Below are 16,445 nucleotides of genomic sequence, written 5' to 3'. Positions count from 1 at the left end.
CATCGGTGATAGTTGTTTTTTTGAAAGTCAAATTCCGTTTTCACCCTCAAGCAAACTAAGACTTTACTTTCAGGGATCATTTCTATAGTTTCCGACTTGAGAAGTGTGTTTCAAAATGGTATGGCCTCGCTATCCACGATGATGAAATGTGATATTTCCCACTGGGCGTGAAGCGGGCACAGAGAAGTGAATCAGTTCACAAGCTTTCTGCCATTGATGACCGCTCTTTAATTCCTAGTGGAGTAAAGAGGTGGGAAATATGGACCGAGTGGTTATCAGACTACGTCAACAGACTTTTATATATAACCCCAAAAATTCGACTTGATTAGTTGATAGAATGGCTGAATTATCCGATATCTTTTACTGTGTTTCAGTTCAAAGGGGGATTTTGTGACACCTTTCCGCATTGACCCTTCGCAGGAAGCCCAATAGTCATCTCCCTCGAGCCTGGAAACCAGTTATCTGCTCACCCGGTTCACACCTCCCTCACATTGTTCTCTTGGAATTTGGTGTCCTAGCAATCCCTGAGCTTGTCCTTCAAGTCACGCTGATTACCCGAATATACCCCTGTCCCTGCAGTTGAAGCCTTTTTTCTTCTCATTGAGAAGACCTTTGAGTTCACTGGTGACCGTTGGCTTGTTGTTGGTGAAGTAGTGTACAGTCCAGATTGGAACGGTGGCATTTTTACAGAATCAAATGTTATTCCGTAAGGCATTCCGGAATGCTGTGGATAACCTCCCAATAGGTCCACACTGCAGATAGCAGTCCATCAATCCAAGAAGTCCTGCATGGCTTCGTTTGCCTCTGTCCAGCGCCTCACAGTCTGCCTCAGCACCAAAGGAACATACTCTGGTGGTAACAAAAGGAGAACCATCGGTGATAGTTGTTTTTTTGAAAGTCAAATTCCGTTTTCACCCTCAAGCAAACTAAGACTATACTTTCAGGGATCATTTCTATAGTTTCCGACTTGAGAAGTGTGTTTCAAAATGGTATGGCCTCGCTATCCACGATGATAAAATGTGATATTTCCCACTGGGCGTGAAGCGGGCACAGAGAAGTGAATCAGTTCACAAGCTTTCTGCCATTGATGACCGCTCTTTAATTCCTAGTGGAGTAAAGAGGTGGGAAATATGGACCGAGTGGTTATCAGACTGTCAACAGACTTTTATATATAACCCCAAAAATTCGACTTGATTAGTTGATAGAATGGCTGAATTATCCGATATATTTTACTGTGTTTCAGTTCAAAGGGGGATTTTGTGACACCTTTCCGCATTGACCCTTCGCAGGAAGCCCAATAGTCATCTCCCTCGAGCCTGGAAACCAGTTATCTGCTCACCCGGTTCACACCTCCCTCACATTGTTCTCTTGGAATTTGGTGTCCTAGCAATCCCTGAGCTTGTCCTTCAAGTCACGCTGATTACCCGAATATACCCCTGTCCCTGCAGTTGAAGCCTTTTTTCTTCTCATTGAGAAGACCTTTGAGTTCACTGGTGACCGTTGGCTTGTTGTTGGTGAAGTAGTGTACAGTCCAGATTGGAACGGTGGCATTTTCACAGAATCAAATGTTATTCCGTAAGGCATTGCGGAATGCTGTGGATAACCTCCCAAGAGGTCCACACTGCGGATAGCATTCCATCAATCCAAGAAGTACTGCATGGCTTCGTTTGCCTCTGTCCAGCGCCTCACAGTCTGCCTCAGCACCAAAGGAACATACTCTGGTGGTAACAAAAGGAGAACCATCGGTGATAGTTGTTTTTTTGAAAGTCAAATTCCGTTTTCACCCTCAAGCAAACTAAGACTATACTTTCAGGGATCATTTCTATAGTTTCCGACTTGAGAAGTGTGTTTCAAAATGGTATGGCCTCGCTATCCACGATGATGAAATGTGATATTTCCTACTGGGCGTGAAGCGGGCACAGAGAAGTGAATCAGTTCACAAGCTTTCTGCCATTGATGACCGCTCTTTAATTCCTAGTGGAGTAAAGAGGTGGGAAATATGGACCGAGTGGTTATCAGACTACGTCAACTGACTTTTATATATAACCCCAAAAATTTGACTTGATTAGTTGATAGAATGGCTGAATTATCCGATATATTTTACTGTGTTTCAGTTCAAAGGGGGATTTTGTGACACCTTTCCGCATTGACCCTTCGCAGGAAGCCCAATAGTCATCTCCCTCGAGCCTGGAAACCAGTTATCTGCTCACCCGGTTCACACCTCCCTCACATTGTTCTCTTGGAATTTGGTGTCCTAGCAATCCCTGAGCTTGTCCTTCAAGTCACGCTGATTACCCGAATATACCCCTGTCCCTGCAGTTGAAGCCTTTTTTCTTCTCATTGAGAAGACCTTTGAGTTCACTGGTGACCGTTGGCTTGTTGTTGGTGAAGTAGTGTACAGTCCAGATTGGAACGGTGGCATTTTTACAGAATCAAATGTTATTCCGTAAGGCATTCCGGAATGCTGTGGATAACCTCCCAAGAGGTCCACACTGCAGATAGCAGTCCATCAATCCAACAAGTCCTGCATGGCTTCGTTTGCCTCTGTCCAGCGCCTCACAGTCTGCCTCAGCACCAAAGGAACATACTCTGGTGGTAACAAAAGGAGAACCATCGGTGATAGTTGTTTTTTTGAAAGTCAAATTCCGTTTTCACCCTCAAGCAAACTAAGACTTTACTTTCAGGGATCATTTCTATAGTTTCCGACTTGAGAAGTGTGTTTCAAAATGGTATGGCCTCGCTATCCACGATGATGAAATGTGATATTTCCCACTGGGCGTGAAGCGGGCACAGAGAAGTGAATCAGTTCACAAGCTTTCTGCCATTGATGACCGCTCTTTAATTCCTAGTGGAGTAAAGAGGTGGGAAATATGGACCGAGTGGTTATCAGACTACGTCAACAGACTTTTATATATAACCCCAAAAATTCGACTTGATTAGTTGATAGAATGGCTGAATTATCCGATATCTTTTACTGTGTTTCAGTTCAAAGGGGGATTTTGTGACACCTTTCCGCATTGACCCTTCGCAGGAAGCCCAATAGTCATCTCCCTCGAGCCTGGAAACCAGTTATCTGCTCACCCGGTTCACACCTCCCTCACATTGTTCTCTTGGAATTTGGTGTCCTAGCAATCCCTGAGCTTGTCCTTCAAGTCACGCTGATTACCCGAATATACCCCTGTCCCTGCAGTTGAAGCCTTTTTTCTTCTCATTGAGAAGACCTTTGAGTTCACTGGTGACCGTTGGCTTGTTGTTGGTGAAGTAGTGTACAGTCCAGATTGGAACGGTGGCATTTTTACAGAATCAAATGTTATTCTGTAAGGCATTCCGGAATGCTGTGGATAACCTCCCAATAGGTCCACACTGCAGATAGCAGTCCATCAATCCAAGAAGTCCTGCATGGCTTCGTTTGCCTCTGTCCAGCGCCTCACAGTCTGCCTCAGCACCAAAGGAACATACTCTGGTGGTAACAAAAGGAGAACCATCGGTGATAGTTGTTTTTTTGAAAGTCAAATTCCGTTTTCACCCTCAAGCAAACTAAGACTATACTTTCAGGGATCATTTCTATAGTTTCCGACTTGAGAAGTGTGTTTCAAAATGGTATGGCCTCGCTATCCACGATGATGAAATGTGATATTTCCCACTGGGCGTGAAGCGGGCACAGAGAAGTGAATCAGTTCACAAGCTTTCTGCCATTGATGACCGCTCTTTAATTCCTAGTGGAGTAAAGAGGTGGGAAATATGGACCGAGTGGTTATCAGACTGTCAACAGACTTTTATATATAACCCCAAAAATTCGACTTGATTAGTTGATAGAATGGCTGAATTATCCAATATATTTTACTGTGTTTCAGTTCAAAGGGGGATTTTGTGACACCTTTCCGCATTGACCCTTCGCAGGAAGCCCAATAGTCATCTCCCTCGAGCCTGGAAACCAGTTATCTGCTCACCCGGTTCACACCTCCCTCACATTGTTCTCTTGGAATTTGGTGTCCTAGCAATCCCTGAGCTTGTCCTTCAAGTCACGCTGATTACCCGAATATACCCCTGTCCCTGCAGTTGAAGCCTTTTTTCTTCTCATTGAGAAGACCTTTGAGTTCACTGGTGACCGTTGGCTTGTTGTTGGTGAAGTAGTGTACAGTCCAGATTGGAACGGTGGCATTTTTACAGAATCAAATGTTATTCCGTAAGGCATTCCGGAATGCTGTGGATAACCTCCCAAGAGGTCCACACTGCAGATAGCAGTCCATCAATCCAAGAAGTCCTGCATGGCTTCGTTTGCCTCTGTCCAGCGCCTCACAGTCTGCCTCAGCACCAAAGGAACATACTCTGGTGGTAACAAAAGGAGAACCATCGGTGATAGTTGTTTTTTTGAAAGTCAAATTCCGTTTTCACCCTCAAGCAAACTAAGACTTTACTTTCAGGGATCATTTCTATAGTTTCCGACTTGAGAAGTGTGTTTCAAAATGGTATGGCCTCGCTATCCACGATGATGAAATGTGATATTTCCCACTGGGCGTGAAGCGGGCACAGAGAAGTGAATCAGTTCACAAGCTTTCTGCCATTGATGACCGCTCTTTAATTCCTAGTGGAGTAAAGAGGTGGGAAATATGGACCGAGTGGTTATCAGACTACGTCAACAGACTTTTATATATAACCCCAAAAATTCGACTTGATTAGTTGATAGAATGGCTGAATTATCCGATATCTTTTACTGTGTTTCAGTTCAAAGGGGGATTTTGTGACACCTTTCCGCATTGACCCTTCGCAGGAAGCCCAATAGTCATCTCCCTCGAGCCTGGAAACCAGTTATCTGCTCACCCGGTTCACACCTCCCTCACATTGTTCTCTTGGAATTTGGTGTCCTAGCAATCCCTGAGCTTGTCCTTCAAGTCACGCTGATTACCCGAATATACCCCTGTCCCTGCAGTTGAAGCCTTTTTTCTTCTCATTGAGAAGACCTTTGAGTTCACTGGTGACCGTTGGCTTGTTGTTGGTGAAGTAGTGTACAGTCCAGATTGGAACGGTGGCATTTTTACAGAATCAAATGTTATTCCGTAAGGCATTCCGGAATGCTGTGGATAACCTCCCAATAGGTCCACACTGCAGATAGCAGTCCATCAATCCAAGAAGTCCTGCATGGCTTCGTTTGCCTCTGTCCAGCGCCTCACAGTCTGCCTCAGCACCAAAGGAACATACTCTGGTGGTAACAAAAGGAGAACCATCGGTGATAGTTGTTTTTTTTAAAGTCAAATTCCGTTTTCACCCTCAAGCAAACTAAGACTATACTTTCAGGGATCATTTCTATAGTTTCCGACTTGAGAAGTGTGTTTCAAAATGGTATGGCCTCGCTATCCACGATGATGAAATGTGATATTTCCCACTGGGCGTGAAGCGGGCACAGAGAAGTGAATCAGTTCACAAGCTTTCTGCCATTGATGACCGCTCTTTAATTCCTAGTGGAGTAAAGAGGTGGGAAATATGGACCGAGTGGTTATCAGACTGTCAACAGACTTTTATATATAACCCCAATAATTCGACTTGATTAGTTGATAGAATGGCTGAATTATCTGATATATTTTACTGTGTTTCAGTTCAAAGGGGGATTTTGTGACACCTTTCCGCATTGACCCTTGGCAGGAAGCCCAATAGTCATCTCCCTCGAGCCTGGAAACCAGTTATCTGCTCACCCGGTTCACACCTCCCTCACATTGTTCTCTTGGAATTTGGTGTCCTAGCAATCCCTGAGCTTGTCCTTCAAGTCACGCTGATTACCCGAATATACCCCTGTCCCTGCAGTTGAAGCCTTTTTTCTTCTCATTGAGAAGACCTTTGAGTTCACTGGTGACCGTTGGCTTGTTGTTGGTGAAGTAGTGTACAGTCCAGATTGGAACGGTGGCATTTTCACAGAATCAAATGTTATTCCGTAAGGCATTCCGGAATGCTGTGGATAACCTCCCAAGAGGTCCACACTGCGGATAGCAGTCCATCAATCCAAGAAGTCCTGCATGGCTTCGTTTGCCTCTGTCCAGCGCCTCACAGTCTGCCTCAGCACCAAAGGAACATACTCTGGTGGTAACAAAAGGAGAACCATCGGTGATAGTTGTTTTTTTGAAAGTCAAATTCCCTTTTCACCCTCAAGCAAACTAAGACTATACTTTCAGGGATCATTTCTATAGTTTCCGACTTGAGAAGTGTGTTTCAAAATGGTATGGCCTCGCTATCCACGATGATGAAATGTGATATTTCCCACTGGGCGTGAAGCGGGCACAGAGAAGTGAATCAATTCACAAGCTTTCTGCTATTGATGACCGCTCTTTAATTCCTAGTGGAGTAAAGAGGTGGGAAATATGGACCAAGTGGTTATAAGACTATCTCAACAGACTTTTATATATAACCCCAATAATTCGACTTGATTAGTTGATAGAATGGCTGAATTATCCGATATATTTTACTGTGTTTCAGTTCAAAGGGGGATTTTGTGACACCTTTCCGCATTGACCCTTCGCAGGAAGCCCAATAGTCATCTCCCTCGAGCCTGGAAACCAGTTATCTGCTCACCCGGTTCACACCTCCCTCACATTGTTCTCTTGGAATTTGGTGTCCTAGCAATCCCTGAGCTTGTCCTTCAAGTCACGCTGATTACCCGAATATACCCCTGTCCCTGCAGTTGAAGCCTTTTTTCTTCTCATTGAGAAGACCTTTGAGTTCACTGGTGACCGTTGGCTTGTTGTTGGTGAAGTAGTGTACAGTCCAGATTGGAACGGTGGCATTTTCACAGAATCAAATGTTATTCCGTAAGGCATTCCGGAATGCTGTGGATAACCTCCCAAGAGGTCCACACTGCGGATAGCAGTCCATCAATCCAAGAAGTCCTGCATGGCTTCGTTTGCCTTTGTCCAGCGCCTCACAGTCTGCCTCAGCACCAAAGGAACATACTCTGGTGGTAACAAAAGGAGAACCATCGGTGATAGTTGTTTTTTTGAAAGTCAAATTCCCTTTTCACCCTCAAGCAAACTAAGACTATACTTTCAGGGATCATTTCTATAGTTTCCGACTTGAGAAGTGTGTTTCAAAATGGTATGGCCTCGCTATCCACGATGATGAAATGTGATATTTCCCACTGGGCGTGAAGCGGGCACAGAGAAGTGAATCAGTTCACAAGCTTTCTGCCATTGATGACCGCTCTTTAATTCCTAGTGGAGTAAAGAGGTGGGAAATATGGACCGAGTGGTTATCAGACTATCTCAACAGACTTTTATATATAACCCCAATAATTCGACTTGATTAGTTGATAGAATGGCTGAATTATCTGATATATTTTACTGTGTTTCAGTTCAAAGGGGGATTTTGTGACACCTTTCCGCATTGGCCCTTGGCAGGAAGCCCAATAGTCATCTCCCTCGAGCCTGGAAACCAGTTATCTGCTCACCCGGTTCACACCTCCCTCACATTGTTCTCTTGGAATTTGGTGTCCTAGCAATCCCTGAGCTTGTCCTTCAAGTCACGCTGATTACCCGAATATACCCCTGTCCCTGCAGTTGAAGCCTTTTTTCTTCTCATTGAGAAGACCTTTGAGTTCACTGGTGACCGTTGGCTTGTTGTTGGTGAAGTAGTGTACAGTCCAGATTGGAACGGTGGCATTTTCACAGAATCAAATGTTATTCCGTAAGGCATTCCGGAATGCTGTGGATAACCTCCCAAGAGGTCCACACTGCGGATAGCAGTCCATCAATCCAAGAAGTCCTGCATGGCTTCGTTTGCCTCTGTCCAGCGCCTCACAGTCTGCCTCAGCACCAAAGGAACATACTCTGGTGGTAACAAAAGGAGAACCATCGGTGATAGTTGTTTTTTTGAAAGTCAAATTCCGTTTTCACCCTCAAGCAAACTAAGACTATACTTTCAGGGATCATTTCTATAGTTTCCGACTTGAGAAGTGTGTTTCAAAATGGTATGGCCTCGCTATCCACGATGATGAAATGTGATATTTCCCACTGGGCGTGAAGCGGGCACAGAGAAGTGAATTAGTTCACAAGCTTTCTGCCATTGATGACCGCTCTTTAATTCCTAGTGGAGTAAAGAGGTGGGAAATATGGACCGAGTGGTCATCAGACTATGTCAACAGACTTTTATATATAACCCCAAAAATTCGACTTGATTAGTTGATAGAATGGCTGAATTATCCGATATATTTTACTGTGTTTCAGTTCAAAGGGGGATTTTGTGACACCTTTCCGCATTGACCCTTCGCAGGAAGCCCAATAGTCATCTCCCTCGAGCCTGGAAACCAGTTATCTGCTCACCCGGTTCACACCTCCCTCACATTGTTCTCTTGGAATTTGGTGTCCTAGCAATCCCTGAGCTTGTCCTTCAAGTCACGCTGATTACCCGAATATACCCCTGTCCCTGCAGTTGAAGCCTTTTTTCTTCTCATTGAGAAGACCTTTGAGTTCACTGGTGACCGTTGGCTTGTTGTTGGTGAAGTAGTGTACAGTCCAGATTGGAACGGTGGCATTTTCACAGAATCAAATGTTATTCCGTAAGGCATTCCGGAATGCTGTGGATAACCTCCCAAGAGGTCCACACTGCGGATAGCAGTCCATCAATCCAAGAAGTCCTGCATGGCTTCGTTTGCCTCTGTCCAGCGCCTCACAGTCTGCCTCAGCACCAAAGGAACATACTCTGGTGGTAACAAAAGGAGAACCATCGGTGATAGTTGTTTTTTTGAAAGTCAAATTCCCTTTTCACCCTCAAGCAAACTAAGACTATACTTTCAGGGATCATTTCTATAGTTTCCGACTTGAGAAGTGTGTTTCAAAATGGTATGGCCTCGCTATCCACGATGATGAAATGTGATATTTCCCACTGGGCGTGAAGCGGGCACAGAGAAGTGAATCAGTTCACAAGCTTTCTGCCATTGATGACCGCTCTTTAATTCCTAGTGGAGTAAAGAGGTGGGAAATATGGACCGAGTGGTTATCAGACTATCTCAACAGACTTTTATATATAACCCCAATAATTCGACTTGATTAGTTGATAGAATGGCTGAATTATCTGATATATTTTACTGTGTTTCAGTTCAAAGGGGGATTTTGTGACACCTTTCCGCATTGGCCCTTGGCAGGAAGCCCAATAGTCATCTCCCTCGAGCCTGGAAACCAGTTATCTGCTCACCCGGTTCACACCTCCCTCACATTGTTCTCTTGGAATTTGGTGTCCTAGCAATCCCTGAGCTTGTCCTTCAAGTCACGCTGATTACCCGAATATACCCCTGTCCCTGCAGTTGAAGCCTTTTTTCTTCTCATTGAGAAGACCTTTGAGTTCACTGGTGACCGTTGGCTTGTTGTTGGTGAAGTAGTGTACAGTCCAGATTGGAACGGTGGCATTTTCACAGAATCAAATGTTATTCCGTAAGGCATTCCGGAATGCTGTGGATAACCTCCCAAGAGGTCCACACTGCGGATAGCAGTCCATCAATCCAAGAAGTCCTGCATGGCTTCGTTTGCCTCTGTCCAGCGCCTCACAGTCTGCCTCAGCACCAAAGGAACATACTCTGGTGGTAACAAAAGGAGAACCATCGGTGATAGTTGTTTTTTTTAAAGTCAAATTCCGTTTTCACCCTCAAGCAAACTAAGACTATACTTTCAGGGATCATTTCTATAGTTTCCGACTTGAGAAGTGTGTTTCAAAATGGTATGGCCTCGCTATCCACGATGATGTAATGTGATATTTCCCACTGGGCGTGAAGCGGGCACAGAGAAGTGAATTAGTTCACAAGCTTTCTGCCATTGATGACCGCTCTTTAATTCCTAGTGGAGTAAAGAGGTGGGAAATATGGACCGAGTGGTTATAAGACTATCTCAACAGACTTTTATATATAACCCCAATAATTCGACTTGATTAGTTGATAGAATGGCTGAATTATCCGATATATTTTACTGTGTTTCAGTTCAAAGGGGGATTTTGTGACACCTTTCCGCATTGACCCTTCGCAGGAAGCCCAATAGTCATCTCCCTCGAGCCTGGAAACCAGTTATCTGCTCACCCGGTTCACACCTCCCTCACATTGTTCTCTTGGAATTTGGTGTCCTAGCAATCCCTGAGCTTGTCCTTCAAGTCACGCTGATTACCCGAATATACCCCTGTCCCTGCAGTTGAAGCCTTTTTTCTTCTCATTGAGAAGACCTTTGAGTTCACTGGTGACCGTTGGCTTGTTGTTGGTGAAGTAGTGTACAGTCCAGATTGGAACGGTGGCATTTTCACAGAATCAAATGTTATTCCGTAAGGCATTCCGGAATGCTGTGGATAACCTCCCAAGAGGTCCACACTGCGGATAGCAGTCCATCAATCCAAGAAGTCCTGCATGGCTTCGTTTGCCTCTGTCCAGCGCCTCACAGTCTGCCTCAGCACCAAAGGAACATACTCTGGTGGTAACAAAAGGAGAACCATCGGTGATAGTTGTTTTTTTGAAAGTCAAATTCCCTTTTCACCCTCAAGCAAACTAAGACTATACTTTCAGGGATCATTTCTATAGTTTCCGACTTGAGAAGTGTGTTTCAAAATGGTATGGCCTCGCTATCCACGATGATGAAATGTGATATTTCCCACTGGGCGTGAAGCGGGCACAGAGAAGTGAATCAGTTCACAAGCTTTCTGCCATTGATGACCGCTCTTTAATTCCTAGTGGAGTAAAGAGGTGGGAAATATGGACCGAGTGGTTATCAGACTATCTCAACAGACTTTTATATATAACCCCAATAATTCGACTTGATTAGTTGATAGAATGGCTGAATTATCTGATATATTTTACTGTGTTTCAGTTCAAAGGGGGATTTTGTGACACCTTTCCGCATTGGCCCTTGGCAGGAAGCCCAATAGTCATCTCCCTCGAGCCTGGAAACCAGTTATCTGCTCACCCGGTTCACACCTCCCTCACATTGTTCTCTTGGAATTTGGTGTCCTAGCAATCCCTGAGCTTGTCCTTCAAGTCACGCTGATTACCCGAATATACCCCTGTCCCTGCAGTTGAAGCCTTTTTTCTTCTCATTGAGAAGACCTTTGAGTTCACTGGTGACCGTTGGCTTGTTGTTGGTGAAGTAGTGTACAGTCCAGATTGGAACGGTGGCATTTTCACAGAATCAAATGTTATTCCGTAAGGCATTCCGGAATGCTGTGGATAACCTCCCAAGAGGTCCACACTGCGGATAGCAGTCCATCAATCCAAGAAGTCCTGCATGGCTTCGTTTGCCTCTGTCCAGCGCCTCACAGTCTGCCTCAGCACCAAAGGAACATACTCTGGTGGTAACAAAAGGAGAACCATCGGTGATAGTTGTTTTTTTGAAAGTCAAATTCCGTTTTCACCCTCAAGCAAACTAAGACTATACTTTCAGGGATCATTTCTATAGTTTCCGACTTGAGAAGTGTGTTTCAAAATGGTATGGCCTCGCTATCCACGATGATGAAATGTGATATTTCCCACTGGGCGTGAAGCGGGCACAGAGAAGTGAATTAGTTCACAAGCTTTCTGCCATTGATAACCGCTCTTTAATTCCTAGTGGAGTAAAGAGGTGGGAAATATGGACCGAGTGGTCATCAGACTATGTCAACAGACTTTTATATATAACCCCAAAAATTCGACTTGATTAGTTGATAGAATGGCTGAATTATCCGATATATTTTACTGTGTTTCAGTTCAAAGGGGGATTTTGTGACACCTTTCCGCATTGACCCTTCGCAGGAAGCCCAATAGTCATCTCCCTCGAGCCTGGAAACCAGTTATCTGCTCACCCGGTTCACACCTCCCTCACATTGTTCTCTTGGAATTTGGTGTCCTAGCAATCCCTGAGCTTGTCCTTCAAGTCACGCTGATTACCCGAATATACCCCTGTCCCTGCAGTTGAAGCCTTTTTTCTTCTCATTGAGAAGACCTTTGAGTTCACTGGTGACCGTTGGCTTGTTGTTGGTGAAGTAGTGTACAGTCCAGATTGGAACGGTGGCATTTTCACAGAATCAAATGTTATTCCGTAAGGCATTCCGGAATGCTGTGGATAACCTCCCAAGAGGTCCACACTGCGGATAGCAGTCCATCAATCCAAGAAGTCCTGCATGGCTTCGTTTGCCTCTGTCCAGCGCCTCACAGTCTGCCTCAGCACCAAAGGAACATACTCTGGTGGTAACAAAAGGAGAACCATCGGTGATAGTTGTTTTTTTGAAAGTCAAATTCCCTTTTCACCCTCAAGCAAACTAAGACTATACTTTCAGGGATCATTTCTATAGTTTCCGACTTGAGAAGTGTGTTTCAAAATGGTATGGCCTCGCTATCCACGATGATGAAATGTGATATTTCCCACTGGGCGTGAAGCGGGCACAGAGAAGTGAATCAGTTCACAAGCTTTCTGCCATTGATGACCGCTCTTTAATTCCTAGTGGAGTAAAGAGGTGGGAAATATGGACCGAGTGGTTATCAGACTATCTCAACAGACTTTTATATATAACCCCAATAATTCGACTTGATTAGTTGATAGAATGGCTGAATTATCTGATATATTTTACTGTGTTTCAGTTCAAAGGGGGATTTTGTGACACCTTTCCGCATTGGCCCTTGGCAGGAAGCCCAATAGTCATCTCCCTCGAGCCTGGAAACCAGTTATCTGCTCACCCGGTTCACACCTCCCTCACATTGTTCTCTTGGAATTTGGTGTCCTAGCAATCCCTGAGCTTGTCCTTCAAGTCACGCTGATTACCCGAATATACCCCTGTCCCTGCAGTTGAAGCCTTTTTTCTTCTCATTGAGAAGACCTTTGAGTTCACTGGTGACCGTTGGCTTGTTGTTGGTGAAGTAGTGTACAGTCCAGATTGGAACGGTGGCATTTTCACAGAATCAAATGTTATTCCGTAAGGCATTCCGGAATGCTGTGGATAACCTCCCAAGAGGTCCACACTGCGGATAGCAGTCCATCAATCCAAGAAGTCCTGCATGGCTTCGTTTGCCTCTGTCCAGCGCCTCACAGTCTGCCTCAGCACCAAAGGAACATACTCTGGTGGTAACAAAAGGAGAACCATCGGTGATAGTTGTTTTTTTTAAAGTCAAATTCCGTTTTCACCCTCAAGCAAACTAAGACTATACTTTCAGGGATCATTTCTATAGTTTCCGACTTGAGAAGTGTGTTTCAAAATGGTATGGCCTCGCTATCCACGATGATGAAATGTGATATTTCCCACTGGGCGTGAAGCGGGCACAGAGAAGTGAATTAGTTCACAAGCTTTCTGCCATTGATGACCGCTCTTTAATTCCTAGTGGAGTAAAGAGGTGGGAAATATGGACCGAGTGGTTATAAGACTATCTCAACAGACTTTTATATATAACCCCAATAATTCGACTTGATTAGTTGATAGAATGGCTGAATTATCCGATATATTTTACTGTGTTTCAGTTCAAAGGGGGATTTTGTGACACCTTTCCGCATTGACCCTTCGCAGGAAGCCCAATAGTCATCTCCCTCGAGCCTGGAAACCAGTTATCTGCTCACCCGGTTCACACCTCCCTCACATTGTTCTCTTGGAATTTGGTGTCCTAGCAATCCCTGAGCTTGTCCTTCAAGTCACGCTGATTACCCGAATATACCCCTGTCCCTGCAGTTGAAGCCTTTTTTCTTCTCATTGAGAAGACCTTTGAGTTCACTGGTGACCGTTGGCTTGTTGTTGGTGAAGTAGTGTACAGTCCAGATTGGAACGGTGGCATTTTCACAGAATCAAATGTTATTCCGTAAGGCATTCCGGAATGCTGTGGATAACCTCCCAAGAGGTCCACACTGCGGATAGCAGTCCATCAATCCAAGAAGTCCTGCATGGCTTCGTTTGCCTCTGTCCAGCGCCTCACAGTCTGCCTCAGCACCAAAGGAACATACTCTGGTGGTAACAAAAGGAGAACCATCGGTGATAGTTGTTTTTTTGAAAGTCAAATTCCCTTTTCACCCTCAAGCAAACTAAGACTATACTTTCAGGGATCATTTCTATAGTTTCCGACTTGAGAAGTGTGTTTCAAAATGGTATGGCCTCGCTATCCACGATGATGAAATGTGATATTTCCCACTGGGCGTGAAGCGGGCACAGAGAAGTGAATCAGTTCACAAGCTTTCTGCCATTGATGACCGCTCTTTAATTCCTAGTGGAGTAAAGAGGTGGGAAATATGGACCGAGTGGTTATCAGACTATCTCAACAGACTTTTATATATAACCCCAATAATTCGACTTGATTAGTTGATAGAATGGCTGAATTATCTGATATATTTTACTGTGTTTCAGTTCAAAGGGGGATTTTGTGACACCTTTCCGCATTGGCCCTTGGCAGGAAGCCCAATAGTCATCTCCCTCGAGCCTGGAAACCAGTTATCTGCTCACCCGGTTCACACCTCCCTCACATTGTTCTCTTGGAATTTGGTGTCCTAGCAATCCCTGAGCTTGTCCTTCAAGTCACGCTGATTACCCGAATATACCCCTGTCCCTGCAGTTGAAGCCTTTTTTCTTCTCATTGAGAAGACCTTTGAGTTCACTGGTGACCGTTGGCTTGTTGTTGGTGAAGTAGTGTACAGTCCAGATTGGAACGGTGGCATTTTCACAGAATCAAATGTTATTCCGTAAGGCATTCCGGAATGCTGTGGATAACCTCCCAAGAGGTCCACACTGCGGATAGCAGTCCATCAATCCAAGAAGTCCTGCATGGCTTCGTTTGCCTCTGTCCAGCGCCTCACAGTCTGCCTCAGCACCAAAGGAACATACTCTGGTGGTAACAAAAGGAGAACCATCGGTGATAGTTGTTTTTTTGAAAGTCAAATTCCGTTTTCACCCTCAAGCAAACTAAGACTATACTTTCAGGGATCATTTCTATAGTTTCCGACTTGAGAAGTGTGTTTCAAAATGGTATGGCCTCGCTATCCACGATGATGAAATGTGATATTTCCCACTGGGCGTGAAGCGGGCACAGAGAAGTGAATTAGTTCACAAGCTTTCTGCCATTGATAACCGCTCTTTAATTCCTAGTGGAGTAAAGAGGTGGGAAATATGGACCGAGTGGTCATCAGACTATGTCAACAGACTTTTATATATAACCCCAAAAATTCGACTTGATTAGTTGATAGAATGGCTGAATTATCCGATATATTTTACTGTGTTTCAGTTCAAAGGGGGATTTTGTGACACCTTTCCGCATTGACCCTTCGCAGGAAGCCCAATAGTCATCTCCCTCGAGCCTGGAAACCAGTTATCTGCTCACCCGGTTCACACCTCCCTCACATTGTTCTCTTGGAATTTGGTGTCCTAGCAATCCCTGAGCTTGTCCTTCAAGTCACGCTGATTACCCGAATATACCCCTGTCCCTGCAGTTGAAGCCTTTTTTCTTCTCATTGAGAAGACCTTTGAGTTCACTGGTGACCGTTGGCTTGTTGTTGGTGAAGTAGTGTACAGTCCAGATTGGAACGGTGGCATTTTCACAGAATCAAATGTTATTCCGTAAGGCATTCCGGAATGCTGTGGATAACCTCCCAAGAGGTCCACACTGCGGATAGCAGTCCATCAATCCAAGAAGTCCTGCATGGCTTCGTTTGCCTCTGTCCAGCGCCTCACAGTCTGCCTCAGCACCAAAGGAACATACTCTGGTGGTAACAAAAGGAGAACCATCGGTGATAGTTGTTTTTTTGAAAGTCAAATTCCCTTTTCACCCTCAAGCAAACTAAGACTATACTTTCAGGGATCATTTCTATAGTTTCCGACTTGAGAAGTGTGTTTCAAAATGGTATGGCCTCGCTATCCACGATGATGAAATGTGATATTTCCCACTGGGCGTGAAGCGGGCACAGAGAAGTGAATCAGTTCACAAGCTTTCTGCCATTGATGACCGCTCTTTAATTCCTAGTGGAGTAAAGAGGTGGGAAATATGGACCGAGTGGTTATCAGACTATCTCAACAGACTTTTATATATAACCCCAATAATTCGACTTGATTAGTTGATAGAATGGCTGAATTATCTGATATATTTTACTGTGTTTCAGTTCAAAGGGGGATTTTGTGACACCTTTCCGCATTGGCCCTTGGCAGGAAGCCCAATAGTCATCTCCCTCGAGCCTGGAAACCAGTTATCTGCTCACCCGGTTCACACCTCCCTCACATTGTTCTCTTGGAATTTGGTGTCCTAGCAATCCCTGAGCTTGTCCTTCAAGTCACGCTGATTACCCGAATATACCCCTGTCCCTGCAGTTGAAGCCTTTTTTCTTCTCATTGAGAAGACCTTTGAGTTCACTGGTGACCGTTGGCTTGTTGTTGGTGAAGTAGTGTACAGTCCAGATTGGAACGGTGGCATTTTCACAGAATCAAATGTTATTCCGTAAGGCATTCCGGAATGCTGTGGATAACCTCCCAAGAGGTCCACACTGCGGATAGCAGTCCATCAA

At 44.7% G+C, this 16,445-nt stretch overlaps 19 non-coding genes across 19 annotated transcripts; all 19 read left to right on the top strand.

Moving 5' to 3' along the window:
* The first annotated feature begins 57 nt into the window (after positions 1-57).
* LOC134119340 (small nucleolar RNA U3) lies at positions 58-273 on the top strand. Its single transcript, XR_009950894.1, has one exon. It is a non-coding gene; the product is annotated as a small nucleolar RNA U3 (small nucleolar RNA).
* A 655-nt stretch (positions 274-928) lies between these two features.
* On the top strand, positions 929-1,144 carry LOC134119336 (small nucleolar RNA U3). The gene has a single exon (XR_009950890.1). It is a non-coding gene; the product is annotated as a small nucleolar RNA U3 (small nucleolar RNA).
* A 653-nt stretch (positions 1,145-1,797) lies between these two features.
* Positions 1,798-2,013, top strand: LOC134119319 (small nucleolar RNA U3). Its single transcript, XR_009950873.1, has one exon. It is a non-coding gene; the product is annotated as a small nucleolar RNA U3 (small nucleolar RNA).
* A 655-nt stretch (positions 2,014-2,668) lies between these two features.
* On the top strand, positions 2,669-2,884 carry LOC134119339 (small nucleolar RNA U3). Its single transcript, XR_009950893.1, has one exon. It is a non-coding gene; the product is annotated as a small nucleolar RNA U3 (small nucleolar RNA).
* A 655-nt stretch (positions 2,885-3,539) lies between these two features.
* Positions 3,540-3,755, top strand: LOC134119298 (small nucleolar RNA U3). The gene has a single exon (XR_009950852.1). It is a non-coding gene; the product is annotated as a small nucleolar RNA U3 (small nucleolar RNA).
* Positions 3,756-4,408: 653 nt separating this feature from the next.
* Positions 4,409-4,624, top strand: LOC134119338 (small nucleolar RNA U3). Its single transcript, XR_009950892.1, has one exon. It is a non-coding gene; the product is annotated as a small nucleolar RNA U3 (small nucleolar RNA).
* A 655-nt stretch (positions 4,625-5,279) lies between these two features.
* LOC134119297 (small nucleolar RNA U3) lies at positions 5,280-5,495 on the top strand. The gene has a single exon (XR_009950851.1). It is a non-coding gene; the product is annotated as a small nucleolar RNA U3 (small nucleolar RNA).
* Positions 5,496-6,148: 653 nt separating this feature from the next.
* On the top strand, positions 6,149-6,364 carry LOC134119350 (small nucleolar RNA U3). Its single transcript, XR_009950904.1, has one exon. It is a non-coding gene; the product is annotated as a small nucleolar RNA U3 (small nucleolar RNA).
* Positions 6,365-7,019: 655 nt separating this feature from the next.
* LOC134119296 (small nucleolar RNA U3) lies at positions 7,020-7,235 on the top strand. Its single transcript, XR_009950850.1, has one exon. It is a non-coding gene; the product is annotated as a small nucleolar RNA U3 (small nucleolar RNA).
* A 655-nt stretch (positions 7,236-7,890) lies between these two features.
* On the top strand, positions 7,891-8,106 carry LOC134119274 (small nucleolar RNA U3). Its single transcript, XR_009950828.1, has one exon. It is a non-coding gene; the product is annotated as a small nucleolar RNA U3 (small nucleolar RNA).
* Positions 8,107-8,761: 655 nt separating this feature from the next.
* On the top strand, positions 8,762-8,977 carry LOC134119295 (small nucleolar RNA U3). The gene has a single exon (XR_009950849.1). It is a non-coding gene; the product is annotated as a small nucleolar RNA U3 (small nucleolar RNA).
* A 655-nt stretch (positions 8,978-9,632) lies between these two features.
* LOC134119318 (small nucleolar RNA U3) lies at positions 9,633-9,848 on the top strand. Its single transcript, XR_009950872.1, has one exon. It is a non-coding gene; the product is annotated as a small nucleolar RNA U3 (small nucleolar RNA).
* A 655-nt stretch (positions 9,849-10,503) lies between these two features.
* Positions 10,504-10,719, top strand: LOC134119294 (small nucleolar RNA U3). Its single transcript, XR_009950848.1, has one exon. It is a non-coding gene; the product is annotated as a small nucleolar RNA U3 (small nucleolar RNA).
* Positions 10,720-11,374: 655 nt separating this feature from the next.
* Positions 11,375-11,590, top strand: LOC134119347 (small nucleolar RNA U3). The gene has a single exon (XR_009950901.1). It is a non-coding gene; the product is annotated as a small nucleolar RNA U3 (small nucleolar RNA).
* A 655-nt stretch (positions 11,591-12,245) lies between these two features.
* On the top strand, positions 12,246-12,461 carry LOC134119293 (small nucleolar RNA U3). Its single transcript, XR_009950847.1, has one exon. It is a non-coding gene; the product is annotated as a small nucleolar RNA U3 (small nucleolar RNA).
* Positions 12,462-13,116: 655 nt separating this feature from the next.
* On the top strand, positions 13,117-13,332 carry LOC134119273 (small nucleolar RNA U3). The gene has a single exon (XR_009950827.1). It is a non-coding gene; the product is annotated as a small nucleolar RNA U3 (small nucleolar RNA).
* Positions 13,333-13,987: 655 nt separating this feature from the next.
* Positions 13,988-14,203, top strand: LOC134119292 (small nucleolar RNA U3). The gene has a single exon (XR_009950846.1). It is a non-coding gene; the product is annotated as a small nucleolar RNA U3 (small nucleolar RNA).
* A 655-nt stretch (positions 14,204-14,858) lies between these two features.
* On the top strand, positions 14,859-15,074 carry LOC134119346 (small nucleolar RNA U3). Its single transcript, XR_009950900.1, has one exon. It is a non-coding gene; the product is annotated as a small nucleolar RNA U3 (small nucleolar RNA).
* A 655-nt stretch (positions 15,075-15,729) lies between these two features.
* Positions 15,730-15,945, top strand: LOC134119291 (small nucleolar RNA U3). Its single transcript, XR_009950845.1, has one exon. It is a non-coding gene; the product is annotated as a small nucleolar RNA U3 (small nucleolar RNA).
* Positions 15,946-16,445: the final 500 nt, after the last annotated feature.

Source organism: Pungitius pungitius, unplaced genomic scaffold, assembly GCF_949316345.1.
Source record: "Pungitius pungitius unplaced genomic scaffold, fPunPun2.1 scaffold_24, whole genome shotgun sequence".
Lineage (NCBI taxonomy): Eukaryota > Metazoa > Chordata > Actinopteri > Perciformes > Gasterosteidae > Pungitius > Pungitius pungitius.
Note: the sequence above shows the minus strand (reverse complement) of the source record. Positions and strands in the feature narration are given on the sequence as shown.